The 13,557-nt window shown below is 42.8% G+C and overlaps 1 protein-coding gene and 1 long non-coding RNA gene across 11 annotated transcripts in view; one reads left to right on the forward strand and one right to left on the reverse strand.

The window, feature by feature from the left end:
* LOC111863372 (protein C-ets-1) overlaps positions 1-13,557 on the forward strand; it is a 492,047-nt gene that overhangs the window by 385,799 nt on the left and 92,691 nt on the right. The window lies entirely within an intron of this gene.
* LOC111863374 overlaps positions 3,058-13,557 on the reverse strand; it is a 14,534-nt gene continuing 4,034 nt past the window's right edge. Inside the window, exons 2-3 of one of the 4 annotated variants that reach the window (XR_002842590.2) lie at positions 9,637-9,864; positions 3,058-3,309 (exon numbers count right to left, since the gene is read on the reverse strand). This is a non-coding gene — a long non-coding RNA (uncharacterized LOC111863374). Of the gene's footprint in view, positions 3,310-5,915; positions 7,195-9,486; positions 9,865-13,557 lie in introns of those variants that run through there. The other 3 variants (XR_002842589.2, XR_002842591.2, XR_002842588.2) reach the window with 3 other exon arrangements.

Below are 13,557 nucleotides of genomic sequence, written 5' to 3' on the forward strand. Positions count from 1 at the left end.
CCGGAAGGGGGCATATTTTGTTTGCGTACAAGTATATTAGGAGTAATTCCTTTCCCAAGTATTCGTTCCTAATAACAAAACAAGTTCGTCCATGATATATATATACATAACAAAACAAGAAATCATCTTTATTATTACTGCTAGTTTTATATATTTCTATATCTTTATTATTATGTATTATATCTGACCTTGAAATTGAAAAAGAATTGTTTGTGAAACAAGAGTTGTTAGAATACTAAATTCAGTTGTATGGAGCTGCAATTGAGCATTCGGCAAGGATGTCACGAATTGATAGAATTAGAAATGAAACAATTAAAACGAAATGAGAATGAAGAAAGAGAAAAACAAAACTTAAGATTGGAGGACTGCAGGTTTGCTAGGCAGGTTGCAGAATTGAATCCACAGGGGAAAAGGAGGCGAGACAGACTAGTCCACACGTGGAAGGATTGGATTATGGACAGCATGCAAAGAAGCCCCAAGGATGAGAAATTTATTATTATTATTTTTTTTTAACTGCAAGTGGGTTTTCACCCGGTGGCAGTGGTACTACAATAAAACAGACAAATAATACACTACCTCGAGAGTATGGGGGAGTGGATCCACGTTTTATTCACCTCAGCACTAGTTGGGGGTGAGTGGTCAACTTTACACCTCGACCGCTTTACCTCCGGGGAAGGAGCTCCCGGTACACACTGGATAGGAGGTTGGGTGGGCCCCAGAGTCGGTCTGGACGACATGGAGAAAAGAAAATTCTTGACTCTACCGGGGTTCGAGCCCCAACCCCTCGGTCGTCCAGCCCGTTACCATACACTATACCGACTGCGCTATCCAGATACAATAATAATAATAATAATTTTGGTAATTGTTATTCAGCTGTCAAACGTAAGGCCTGCAGCTTATGGAAGCAAGAATGTCGTAGTACTACAAAAGTGGAAAAAGCCAACCTTGGAGGTGAGCATCTCGCATGCATTGTAAGCTGCACAGAAATCATTGCGAGACTCACCGCTTTTCTGAACTCTGTGAGCACGTGTAATGCTTTTGTCGACAAGTGTATGACGACTAATGATATCTGTAGCCCTCTCGACCGACTCTGTGGTCTAGTGGTCAGTGTTCCTGGCTACGGATCCAGAGGTCCCGGGTTCGATACCCAGCGCTACAAGATTTTGTGAATAGTAGTGGTTCTGGAACGGGGTCCACTTAGCCTCGTGATGATAATTGAAGAGCTACTTGAATGGAAAAGTAGTGGCTTCGGTCTAGAAAACCGAAATTAACGGCCGTGGAGATTCGTTGCGCTGATCACGCCACACTCTCTATCCGCAAGAGTTCGCACTAACTTCGCCGACAGGAGGCGATCGCTCGGTCGGTATAGTTCGATTGCGGACTAAAGCCACAGTATTTGTTTTAGCCAGGCTGTCATTGTCACGGTTGGTATTGAGATGCAGTCTAGCACTGGATTGGAACACGATGCAGTTAAGCCTGGATCTCCCTCTCCCAAAATCCTCGTATGGTTTTACCAAAATCTGCAGTAATTTGCGACGCTAATGTGACAACACTGAAATAGATTTCTTTGTCGTTATGTGCTTCATCAGGTGAATAATTCAGCTGCAGTATATTGCCCGACCCTACCCCTGACACAGCCGCTTGCATTACAATGAGGCTCATTATCAGAACGTCCTTATATTGATTCTCCTATTGTTTATACCAACTTTCCCACGAAAATGAAGTTGTGTTAATTTGAATAATAATTTAATAAACAGTGTCATTTTCTTATATGGTGAACCTGAATCATTGCAGACGGGGTCGGAAGGCCGTAGAAACTGTGAGGAGGCTATTTTAAAACAGTGACGTCACTCTCTGAACCCTCCCTTGGTGTTATAGCCTGGAACTGTTTTTGAGCTGAATTATTTCGTAAAGAGTCTCATGCCTGTAGCATTATAGCAGCAGCCATGCTCTTTTATGTCTTTCTGCCCAAGTAAAATTTGAAAGTGACGAATTTCCACAATACTTGGTATGCATGTCATACTGTTGAAGGTAATCTTGCATTTTTTCGGCGTTTCAATTTTCTTTTTGTTTGCGTACGACATTCTCAGTATCTAGACTACATAACGTTAAATGGTAGTATCGTCGCTGGATGGATGGATTTTGGAAGGAAGGACTACTGACTGGACAACCGAAGGGGTCGGATTTCGAGTCCTGGTAGTTTAAAGAATTTTCTCATCACGTCCAGACCGGTTCTGGGACCTATCCAGCGTGTACCGGGGGCTCTTTCCCCAGGGATAAAGCAGTCGGGGCGTGAAATTCACCACTCACCTCAAACTAGTGCCGAGGTCAAGAATATGTATAATCTNGACCGGTTCTGGGACCTACCCAGCTTTCTATCCAGTGTGTACCGGGGGCTCTCTCCCCGGAGATAAAGCAGCCGGGGCGTGAAGTTGACCACTCACCTCAAACTAGTGCCGAGGTCAAGAATATGTATAATCTATACAGCCAATCCCAGTACGCCTTCATGGCATAGTGCTTCATTACAACTTTACCTTTAGGAGTCATATCTTAATGTGAGCACTGTTCCAGAACTTGGCTGGAGGGACTGAGGTAAACCTAAAAGTAACTCAGTCTGTATACCCGATGTCTCGGCTGGAACCGGGTACCACTCAGTCTGGTGGGTACTTTCGTTTTGCTACAGTCAGTAGACACAAGAGACGATTAATAATGAGCCTCGAAGTGTTTTGTAGTAAAGGATCTTCGAAAAAATGGAACTTGTATTAATTGAATTTTATTTGTGGACTGGAGAACAGTGGGAGTACGAGATTTGGACGCACTCCTTTATTTAGTTTTATATAAATTGTATTATGATTCTTCAGTCACCCTGACTAGAGTCTGGAATGATGTCCAAAGTTATTTGTCACGAAAGAGGAAAAACGAAAGCGTTGGAAATTCAGGTGTAATTTCTGCGATATCATGTCAGTTGCAAGATGGTACGNACGTTGGAAGTTCAGGTGTAATTTCTGCGATATCATGTCAGTTGCAAGATGGTACGCATCAGAGGTTCCTGTTTCAGAGCCGGGGCCCTTCATGTTGCGTAGAGTAGTACCGGCCTTCTCAGGATAAAGAATTACGAATACATTAGATCCGCATTAGTAACGTTAGTTGACGGACAACTGCCCTCCTCAAGATAGAATCTATCTGATACAGTACCGTGGACATGATGGACGGAAAATGTTGTCCAAATTGTGGTTTCTGTACAGGTTTATGTTTCTGCCTGCCATTTGGTGCCCTGAAGTTTTGCGGAAGCAAACGTGAGCTGTCAACCTGTAGAAGTAAACAGCAAATACAAGAGCGGATTACTGAAACGAACATTCACACATGCATTGATTTATGATAATCTGAAATAATATATCCTTGCTTATCTTTAATTTCGAAATCGCCCGCAGAAGGGAGAAAAAGATGTTCGTAATGCCCTTGCGCATGCGGAGTTAAGAGGCATGCAGGACATCAGCCTAGCGGAAAGACAGAAGTGGTGAATAAAAAGGTAACGTTGTCTCTGTACTTAACTAAGTAACCACCTCGCCATGAAGGCGTATAGGGGAGTGAATGCATAGACCCACGTTTTCTTGACTTCGGCACTAGCTGGAGGTGAGTGGTCAGCTTCACGCCTCGGTCGCTTTACTCCCAGGGAAAGAGCCCTCGGTACCAATTGAATAGAAAGTTGGGTGGACTCCACCGGGACTAGAACTCTGACCCCTCGGTTGTCCAACCAGTAGCTAGTCGCTATACCGACTGAACTATCCCGGCTTACGAAGCGCTCTATGCCTTTGGTAATATTAATTTTATGTTATAGTAACACGAATTGGTGTGCTCTTGCCTGTTTCTTTAGAAACCGAAAAGTCTCTCTTGAACATAGGCCCACAAACTTCTGTTACTTATTTACAAGGATTTGCTTCAGGTGTTGCAGTAATCCCGCCATTTCCAGTCCGATTGACGCTGAACCGAAAAGTATGGAATGACATCACTCTTGTGAGAAAATGATGCATGAATGAAATTTATTTCGCTGGCTACCTTTAGGAAAACTCGCTGTTATGCAACCAGTTCTTTCACTCGGGGATGTCACTGTAAACATTTTTGTGCAGCAGTTTCATAGGATATCGAATGGCCGTGCCATAGCTCAAGCGATTAGTCGCTGGCTTCCCATTACGGCGGCCCGGGATCGATCTGGACAAGTGGGATTTGTGGTGGACAAAGTGGCGCTGTGGCAGGTTTTCTCCAAGTACTTCGGTTTCCCCTGCCAATCTTCATTCCACAAATTGCTCCACAATCACCCTCACCTATCATCTGGGGCTGGTACAATAGGCCAGAAGTGGCCGCAGTACAAGGGACCTAGTCCCCACCCCACTGGCAATAAACAAAATAGGATATCGAAACAAAGTTGAGGAGCAGTTGAATGTTGTTTTAACAGAGTGGAAATATACAGCAGATGGAAAGCGAAGTCACAACATGGAAGAACGCGGTGGCAGGTACGAGTATTCTGATTAGACGTAATGCCCGTGAGACAAATGGAATAAAGTCATTAAATCAGCTACCTCGCGCCAACTCAGTACATAGTACCATGATTCTATTAGCGTTTGTAGTTGCAGCATTTGAATTGCCTGTTTCTGCTGCCCAAGGTACATGTATTTGATATACTCAGTGTTTCGTGGGTTGGCTTTACTCTCATCCTCAAGTAGAAACGGTTTTCATCTCAGATCTGTTTGTTAAGGGGCTTACCACTGATCTCAAGTGTAGACGGGTCAGCTGCCGAAACATGGTTTATACCACTGAATGTACGTCAGACCAGTGGTTTGCAAATTATTTTCTCGAGCTGTGCCAAGGTGTTCCGCAACTTAAATGGAATAATGGTGGTCTGTACGGAATTTCTTAGGAAATAATAAACTTGATTGATAGAAATTTCACAGTTTTACATATTTTACATAGTCTCGTATGTTTATTGTCTTCGTATATATTCTGTTTTCTGCTAGGCGTGATATAATGGTTACTGTTATTTATTTGAGACGAGCAGACCGGAGTATAACATATTCTTCGATGCTAATGTTCTCCACAATCACCCTCACCTATCATCTGGAGCTGGTACAATAGGCCAGAAGTGGCCGCAGTACAGGGGACTTAGTCCCACCCCACTAGCAATAAAAAGAAATATCACCGCCCATAAACCCCCAAAATAGGCATAGGCTGTTGTTAGAAGATCCCTCTTTTTTAAGGTACTGATTGTATTTATGTATTTTCTTATCGCTTTAAATTGACTATTTGCAGTTGAGCTGTTCCTAAGACGGAAGGAATCTCAGTGCAAGTTTTATAATGGAAGGGCGTTGGAATATGATGATAAGAAGACGAATGCAGGCATCAGAATGAATTTTCTGCGAGTAGCAATAGGATATAGACTCAGAGACTATCATAGCAACATGGTCATGCAACGTAGCTTTATTCAGTTGAAATGATTCAGTTTTCGGATAGAGAGAAAACGGAACAAACCATTACAGACGAGGAAATGGAATGTAGGGGGGAGGGGAAAGCGGTCCTGAAGGATTGAGACGGGCTCAGGATATCTTATTGTAATTATTTGGGTACCTCTGACTTTGTCCGGGGTAGCGTAGTCGGTATAGCGACTGGCTATGGGCTGAACGACTGAGAGGTCGGAGTTCGAGTCCCGGTAGGGGTCAAGAATTTTCTCCAAATCATCCAGACCGGCTCTGGGTTCCACCCAACCTCCAATCCAGTGGGTACCTGGGGTAAAGCGGCCGGAGCGTGAAACTGACTACTCACCTCCAGCTAGTACCGAGGTCAAGAAAATGTGTATTCGTACATCCACTGCCCCTTACGCCTTCATGGCGTAGTGCATAGTTCATTGAGCACAGCAGCAACCACTGACCACCGCCATTGCTTGATAGAAGGTGCAATGAGTTAGCCCACGGCTGTAGCTGATTTCTGATATGTTTCTTACCTCATCAAGCACGAACACGTCGCTATTCATATTTTCAGTACTTCAGCTGAATCATAATGTCTTTATGTCGTTCCCTTTGTTTTATATGGAAACTATTCGATTTGAGTTATTTGGATTTCTCGCTAAAATAGATATTTAATAAACAGTACAAGTATACAGAACACGGTAGTTGTGCGTGGGACAGCCTCTAGAAGAGATGAGAAGGGGAAAGTTTGTCGAAGGATCATAATTCGTATCCAGAATATTTTTACTTCTACAGATTCCAACGTGAAGAAAACTGAAAAGAATAGATATAGAACAAACCCATACTTATACGGATATTTCAGGAAACCTAAATACTTATGTCGATATGTTTAAATATGGCTGATATGCGCACTTCCCACTAATCCAGACGGGTACTTGACTCTTTCGATTTGGGTCTTATAGTTTTTAGTTAAGAGTTTGAATTTTTAGATATTAAAACTTCCATTCCATCCTTGCCCATAAGGATATCAAAAGTAACGAATGGTGAGCAAAGTGACATGGTCTTCCCCTTAACTAATCTGGTTGAATCTGTAGGCAGGACCTTCGATTTCCAGGCTTGGGGATCAGCAGACCAAGTCGTCTCGGGGCTCTTCCACTTTCTGCGTGCGGTGTGCAATTAAGTAGACCGGTCACCGTGACCATGTCGCAGCTGTAGTGATGGAAGCGAGTCACCATGCGCAGTGATGGGGTCTTCTGGGCTTCAGATGCGCAGGCCAAGATGTCTCTTTTTCAGCATATTTTCCGACTATCGTGACTGATTTTTTGTTGTTGATTTCTTCCATTCTTTGGTGCTAATTGTGGGATATTTCCTCAAAAGAGGTCACGACCACTTCTTTTCAAACCATCGTACGTAACAATTTCTCCATTTCGACTGTAGGGTATAGCGGAAGAAAGGTGCCCGAAAGGCAAAACACAGGCTCAGTGTTAGTGATTTAGACGAATATTTTAATCCGTTGTCCTTCCTCTAGTTAGCAGCCCGTATTGTGAAAGTAAATAAAAATAGTGAATATCGGCTCTTTGAGTTATAAGCTTAAAATACATGTTTTTTTTATATAAAGGACGTTATGACTTTAGTACCTCCAGAAATGGCTAATTAGAATATTCTGCTTATCAGTGAATAATAATGAGTTGTCTATAAAACTGCCACTGAAGTGCAAAAGGTACAGCAGTACGCCTTTCTGAAACAGAAGTTGGCAACAGGAGCTTTTAGAATCAACAACGCAACACAAGAAATCTTTTTTTTTTCACAGAAATAAATTTGCAGGAATGAATATGCCATATTCTGTCTTGCGAACTTTGCCCCATAATGAATGCTCTTTTTGGCTCAAGACACGCTGCCATCAGCACATAACTTTTGGTCAATAATAGAGTGAATACACGTATGAATTCGTAGTTTCACAGTCACTCACGCATGGAGCTGAGCCCTTTTTAAGAGGCTGCCAATTGTGCAACTATTCAAAAACCTCCCAGCATTTTATGGTACCTAAAGGTTCATTACCATGTTCACCAGAGCCCTTCAGTGGTCCCTGTCCTGAGATAGATCAGTGTAATCCATAACGATCCCATCCTATTTCTCTAAGATACATACCAATTTGTCCACCCACCTACGTCTTTGTCTTCATAGTGGTCTCTTTCCTTCTGGCTTTCCCACCAATTTCACAATGCTTTAATATATTTAGACATTAAATATCCTGTTTTCAAAACTGATGAAAGCAACATCGAAAACCTTAATACTTTTATCTTACCTCATATTTTGAGACTCTGTTCACCTTCAGATTGTAAGCAAACGCCGACTGTCATGTTTCGCTCCACTCGCTCTTAGTGCTGTCAGCTGCTACATCATTTAGTACAGAAAATCTCACTTCGCGCCTTGCTCATGCGCACTATTGCCCCACTTTACTGTATCCTCTGCAGCTGACGCAGTATCGTATCCAGATACAGATCGTCTGACATCTGGCACCATATCTACAGATGTTTCATGTATAGGGGCTACTGAAATCAGTTGCAAGTAAGCTATAGGGGTTGTCGTTTAGGGGAAGGCGGGACACCAGATTTGGGATTACATCTTCATTTAGATATTGTGAAGTTATGTCCGGCCGATATGGGCCGTAATTAAATGACGTTATTTAGTGTCGAGACCGCCTCTGTGGTCTAGTGGTCACAGTTCCTGGTTACAGAGCCAGAGGTCCGGGCTCGATTCCGGGCTCTGTCAGATTTTGTGAAAAGTAATGGGTCTGGAACGGGGTTCACTCCGCCTCGTGAGGATAATTGAGCTCTTTCAAAGAAATAGCGGCTCCGGTCTAGAAGACCGAAATTAAAGGCCATGGTGATTCGTTGCGCTGACCACGCGACACACTCTAGCCGCTAAAGTTGGCACTAACCTCGTCGACAAGCGGCGGTCGCTCGGTCGGTATAGTTCGCTTGCGGACTGTAACCACGGCGTTTGTTTTTATTTAGTGTCGATCCTCGCTGTATTGAAAGCCTCAAATCTTACTCGCTGTATTAGATTTCGTTAATGGTCGTTAAATGAAAGAGTTGACTACATGTTATTGTCTTCGTTCAAGGAGAACATAAAAGCCCAGACGATACCTAAATCATTTTCAAAGCCTGAGAAAGTCTACCTAACATCATTCTGCATGCTAGTTTGTTTGAAATATGTGCGGGCATTTCGAGAATAATTGAATACCGACTCCATTGTTTATCCCACCCTGTGAGATAATGTGGACTGCAAAGCGCAATTTCTGTGTCATTTCTCTGTCAGGCTACGTATGAACTTGATGCAGATATCCTGCCTGAGTATATCCACATTATATATGAGTTCTTTCTCTCTATTGTTTCTGCAACGCACAAGGTCACGCTTTATGTAGGAAATTTCCACCATGTTTTATAGAGGGCCAACTCACGTGTATGTTTCTGCGGTATAATTCTAAACTCTTTGGAGCTATGCTATATACAAAAGCTTTCGCTTTTCATAACCCAGATAAAGTTTTGTTTTGAGCTTCGTGTAAACTAGAAGGTACGTTTGACGGAAACGAAGCGTTCGCTCGACAACTTTCGTATCTCGGTGCGGGAGTTTCGGAAGTTTAACACGTGCACGCATAGACTTGGGGATGATCATGGTCATTCTCTCTCTGCACGTCTTGCAAAATTAAGCATAACAACATTTAGTGCGAACGGAAAGTTTCATTTCATTCGCACTGGTTTGTTTTTATATACTAATGATTGGACCGGAGAGAGATGAAGTGACAGAGGTGCAGAAAACTGCATAATGAAGAGCCTCATAACGTAATTAGAATGATCAAGTAAAGGAGGATGAGGTGGGCAGGGCATGTAGCACCCCTCCAGGAAAATGTCGGCCTACTTACAAAAATTGTCCATGACGGCTTCCATCCACCAATCCAGTATTCATGCATCCTAACATTCGACGCTATGTAGTTCTAGCTATTGATAGCGTCGTTAAAAACCAGAAATAAAATTGAAATCTGATATTTATACGCTCCATGATAAATGTTACATTCGTACATATCTGAATAGGTATTATGGCCGGGATCTACATTTATTCTGTTTTAAAGAAGACTACCAAATTATGGACATAATGATAAAAGTAATTACTCTCAAACCTTATATTGAATCTGCTGATTTCACCTTCGTACCATGTTTGGAAACGTTTTTATACACATTCCTCGTGTTCTCTGAACCGTATGTTGGGGGAGGGGGCGTTGTGTCCTTCACTTCCGGTCTGTACCGGATGTAGCCCACTGTGGGTCCTCAGCATCATCAAGGCTCGACTGTTGTGTGTGTGAGTGCTCATTGGTCCAGCTGCGACATGATTTCCGCAGGTAACTTAACTATAATGAAAAAGTCGCATTGCTTTACATGGAGCTTAAGCAACGAAGAGATCATCGTAAGAATTTATATATAGAAAATCACAAGTTCTGAACAAGATTGGGGTGTCTTGGGGTTTTATGTGTGTTCAGTCTTTTCACGCTACATATTTTAAAAGAGCAGGTAGTGAATGCATTTTTCACGACAAACTTTCTTTCAAATATATGTAATCGGTGTATGATTGATTTTTAGTTTATATAACCACAAATTCACAACTAAATACTTGTAAGTGTAGCGTCACTTGAGAGGATGCTTGTAAGTGATAAGTTGGTAATGAATAAGACAGTCCCATCTCAGCATTTTCTTTGATGTAGCGAAGGAAATCGGGAAAGAGTGATGTAAAGGTGGCAGGCCTCGATCGAAAATCGATCACGAGGTCTCTCAAATAAGAAGGAAGAACAGTAACCACTCGACACATATTTCACATACGTATATGTGTGGGTAAAAGCAATTTGTCATATCCCATTAAACCATAAGTTTTGCTCGATTTTGCCAAATTAGTTTCGTAGCAAAATCTTTAACCTGAGATTTCTTGTAAGTAAAATTAGGATTAAATTTCGTATAGGATGCAACGGAGAGCAATGTCTGACACAAAGCTGACATTTATTTTTACACATTGTGAGATGTGAATGCTGGAAGTTGATAAAATTTGAACAGTAATTGTACTGTGTTTCCATCGTCTGAAATATAGGCCTAGCAACGTAAGCAAGCATTGCAGCACAAGATCTTTCCGAAATGGTACTGATTGCAAGTATTGAATGTTGCATAACTCGTAGCCACTACCACACTTTACCATGTGACTGACTTTGACGAGTTTAATAAAAAAACTCCGTGGCTTTTAGTCCACAAGCGAACTATACCGACCGAACGACCGCCGCATGTCGGCGAAGTTAGTGTCAATTTTTGCGGATAGAGGGTGTCGCATGGTCAGCGCAACGGATTCCCACTGCCGTTAATCTCGGTTTTCTAGACCGGAGCCGCTACTTTTCCATTCAAGTAGCTCCTGAGTTACCCTCACGAGGCTTAGTGAACCCCATTCCAGACCCACTACTTCCCAGAGAATCTGGTAGCGTCGGGAATCGAACCCGGAACCTCTGGATCTGTAGCCAGGAACTCTGACCACCAGACCACAGAGGCGGCCTCGCGAGTTTGATGACTGAATGAAATAAATGCGCTGGATGCACTGCCTTATAGTCTGAAATTTTCCGAAGTGTACATACTTGGGAGAGTAGAAATTATTTCTAGTGTTGGATGTAAACACATTTATAAAACTTTTCCTCACTCAAGTCCACATACACTTGCATACCTATATCAGTATAAATAACAGCACAGCGTAGGCCTGATATAATATGTGCGTGGATTTTGGTTTATTATCGTTTTGGACAGCTGTATGAAGTAATGTTCATGGCATCTCTGCAAGATTTTCCTACAAGTGGAAGACGGCCTACTGCTGTGGCTGCAAGAATGTTTCATCGCATCTCAATACCAGGCACTATCTCCTACCGCTGTCTTGTCCTTAGCAAAGGAATTTTAAGTAAACACAAAACATGATGTCTCAGCACTTAGAGGAAGTGTGTTTGGATATGAAACACGTGGAATTTATGTTAAGATCAGTTATGCGAATTTTGTTTCGTTTTCCGGACTTGAAATTGTCTGGAAATAGAATTATTCATATAAATATATACAATGCAAAGGAGATATGTCGGGGCCTATGAACGAACACAGTTAGGGTCAATGGCTAGTTACACCCTAGACCACTTCTTAAAATTAAGTTCAGCACAGCTGTTTAAATTAATAAGCCATTACTTCAAACTATACATTTATTGGTCGGTTGACTCCATATTTTTTCTCTTGAGTCCTGTGGCATTAAAATGCAGAGAAGTGTAACTGGCTCCTAGAACAGCTTGGTGAACACCTGTCTCGTTGTATTCTACACTACGAGGAAATGTCAGTAAATAGGTCACAAATGGATATAGAATGTCAAACATGTGATATTCGAACCGGAGAAACATTTCTCGAAATATCCTCCCCTAACATTGATACACATGTCCCATCGCTTTACAAGTGAGTGGAAACCCACAGCATGTGAGTCTTTTGACTGTTGTCTCAGCCACTTCGGCACCTCCGTTTCAACCTCTTCCTCATCAGTGAATCTTTTGCCATCAAGGTGGCTTTCTATCGGACCAAAGAGATGGAAGTCACTAGAGGCTAAGTACGTGCTTTAAGGTGGATTTTCACGAAGTTCCCACTGCAGCTCTTGAATGCTCTCCCGGATTGCTCGGGCTGTATGGGGCCTGGCATTGTCATGATGAAGCAGTACCTCTCTTGCCAGTTGGCCTGAAAGTTTTCTGCGAATTGCAACCCGAAGCTTCAACAGAACTTCACAGTACGATGCACAATTCTCATTTTCACCGCGCTTCTGAAAGTGGGCTAACAGCACTCCCTGAGAATCGCAAAGCACAGAAAGCATAACCTTCCCAGTTGATGGCGTAACATTAAATTTTGAGCTTCTTGCTTGAAGGTGAACTGATTGGATTGAAGCCCGCTTTGATTCGGGTTGGTAGTGGTGCACCTATGATTCGTCCCTAGTAACAGTCCTGTTCCCCATATCTCCTCCTTCGTCTGCATGCTGTAAGAAATGTTGCAAGGACAGACCCATTATGTTCTTAATTTTTTCTCGAGCCTTGAATTCTCTGGGCACCCACCGTGCGTACACTTTCCGAACCTTTAGACGATCATGCGTTATGCTCTATGCTACACCATGGGAACGCCCTATTGCAGTTGCTACACTGTCGCTATCCTCCTATCAGCTCGAGCCAACTCTTCCACTCCCTGCACAGTAGGTTCTGTCGCAATCTCGGCAGGGCGACCCGGGCGGCTTTCGAACGTCTTTGAGAGAATTTCTCGACGCAGGTGTGAGCCGCTTTGCGCGGCAAACACTTCCCACCGCAAACTTCCATTTGTGACCTATTGACTGACTCCCGTGTATCAAATAAAATGGACTGGGAATGGAGTCTGATCATTGCCCATTTCTGAAAGCCTTCGACGTTTACCAGGAAGTTTAGATGGAAATAAAATTTTAGGTAATTGCCACTGAAGAAAACACGAAAAATATAACTGTTAATGCAGTTACTTGCTGTGCTCGCAGAGGGGTCTCTTATTTCTTTCTCATTTTAGTTGACTAGTTACAGTGAAAATTCGAGAGTATCAAAGTAGGACTGTGTTTGCTCCGGGAGAAGGATGCGAAATTCCTTAGGCCGTCCAGTGTCATGTGACCGACCTTTCCCGAAGTATATTTTCGCTATACTTAGCTAATGAAGAGGGTTGTGGCTATCAGTTTTAACGGTGTAGAACTTCTCTTTTGGCGAACTTCAAAGTTCTTTTACTCAGACGTTTGAGGGGAAATAAATAAGATAAGTGAACTAATCGATGAGCTGCAAGAATGCTGTTGTAGAGACATGTCCAGGGCTCTGTTCCGATTTTCATTAGGAACTAAGAATTGCTGACTAGGCTGCCCTGACGCACAGTGGGCTGCCGTGCCATACACTGGATTACTACGGCGTACACTGGACTGCCCTGGCGTACATTGGGTTACCACGACGTACACTGGACTGCCCTGTCCTATATCTGACTGCCGCGCCGTACCTTGGGCTATC

The sequence above is a fragment of the Cryptotermes secundus genome, unplaced genomic scaffold (assembly GCF_002891405.2).
Source record: "Cryptotermes secundus unplaced genomic scaffold, Csec_1.0 scaffold568, whole genome shotgun sequence".
NCBI lineage: Eukaryota > Metazoa > Arthropoda > Insecta > Blattodea > Kalotermitidae > Cryptotermes > Cryptotermes secundus.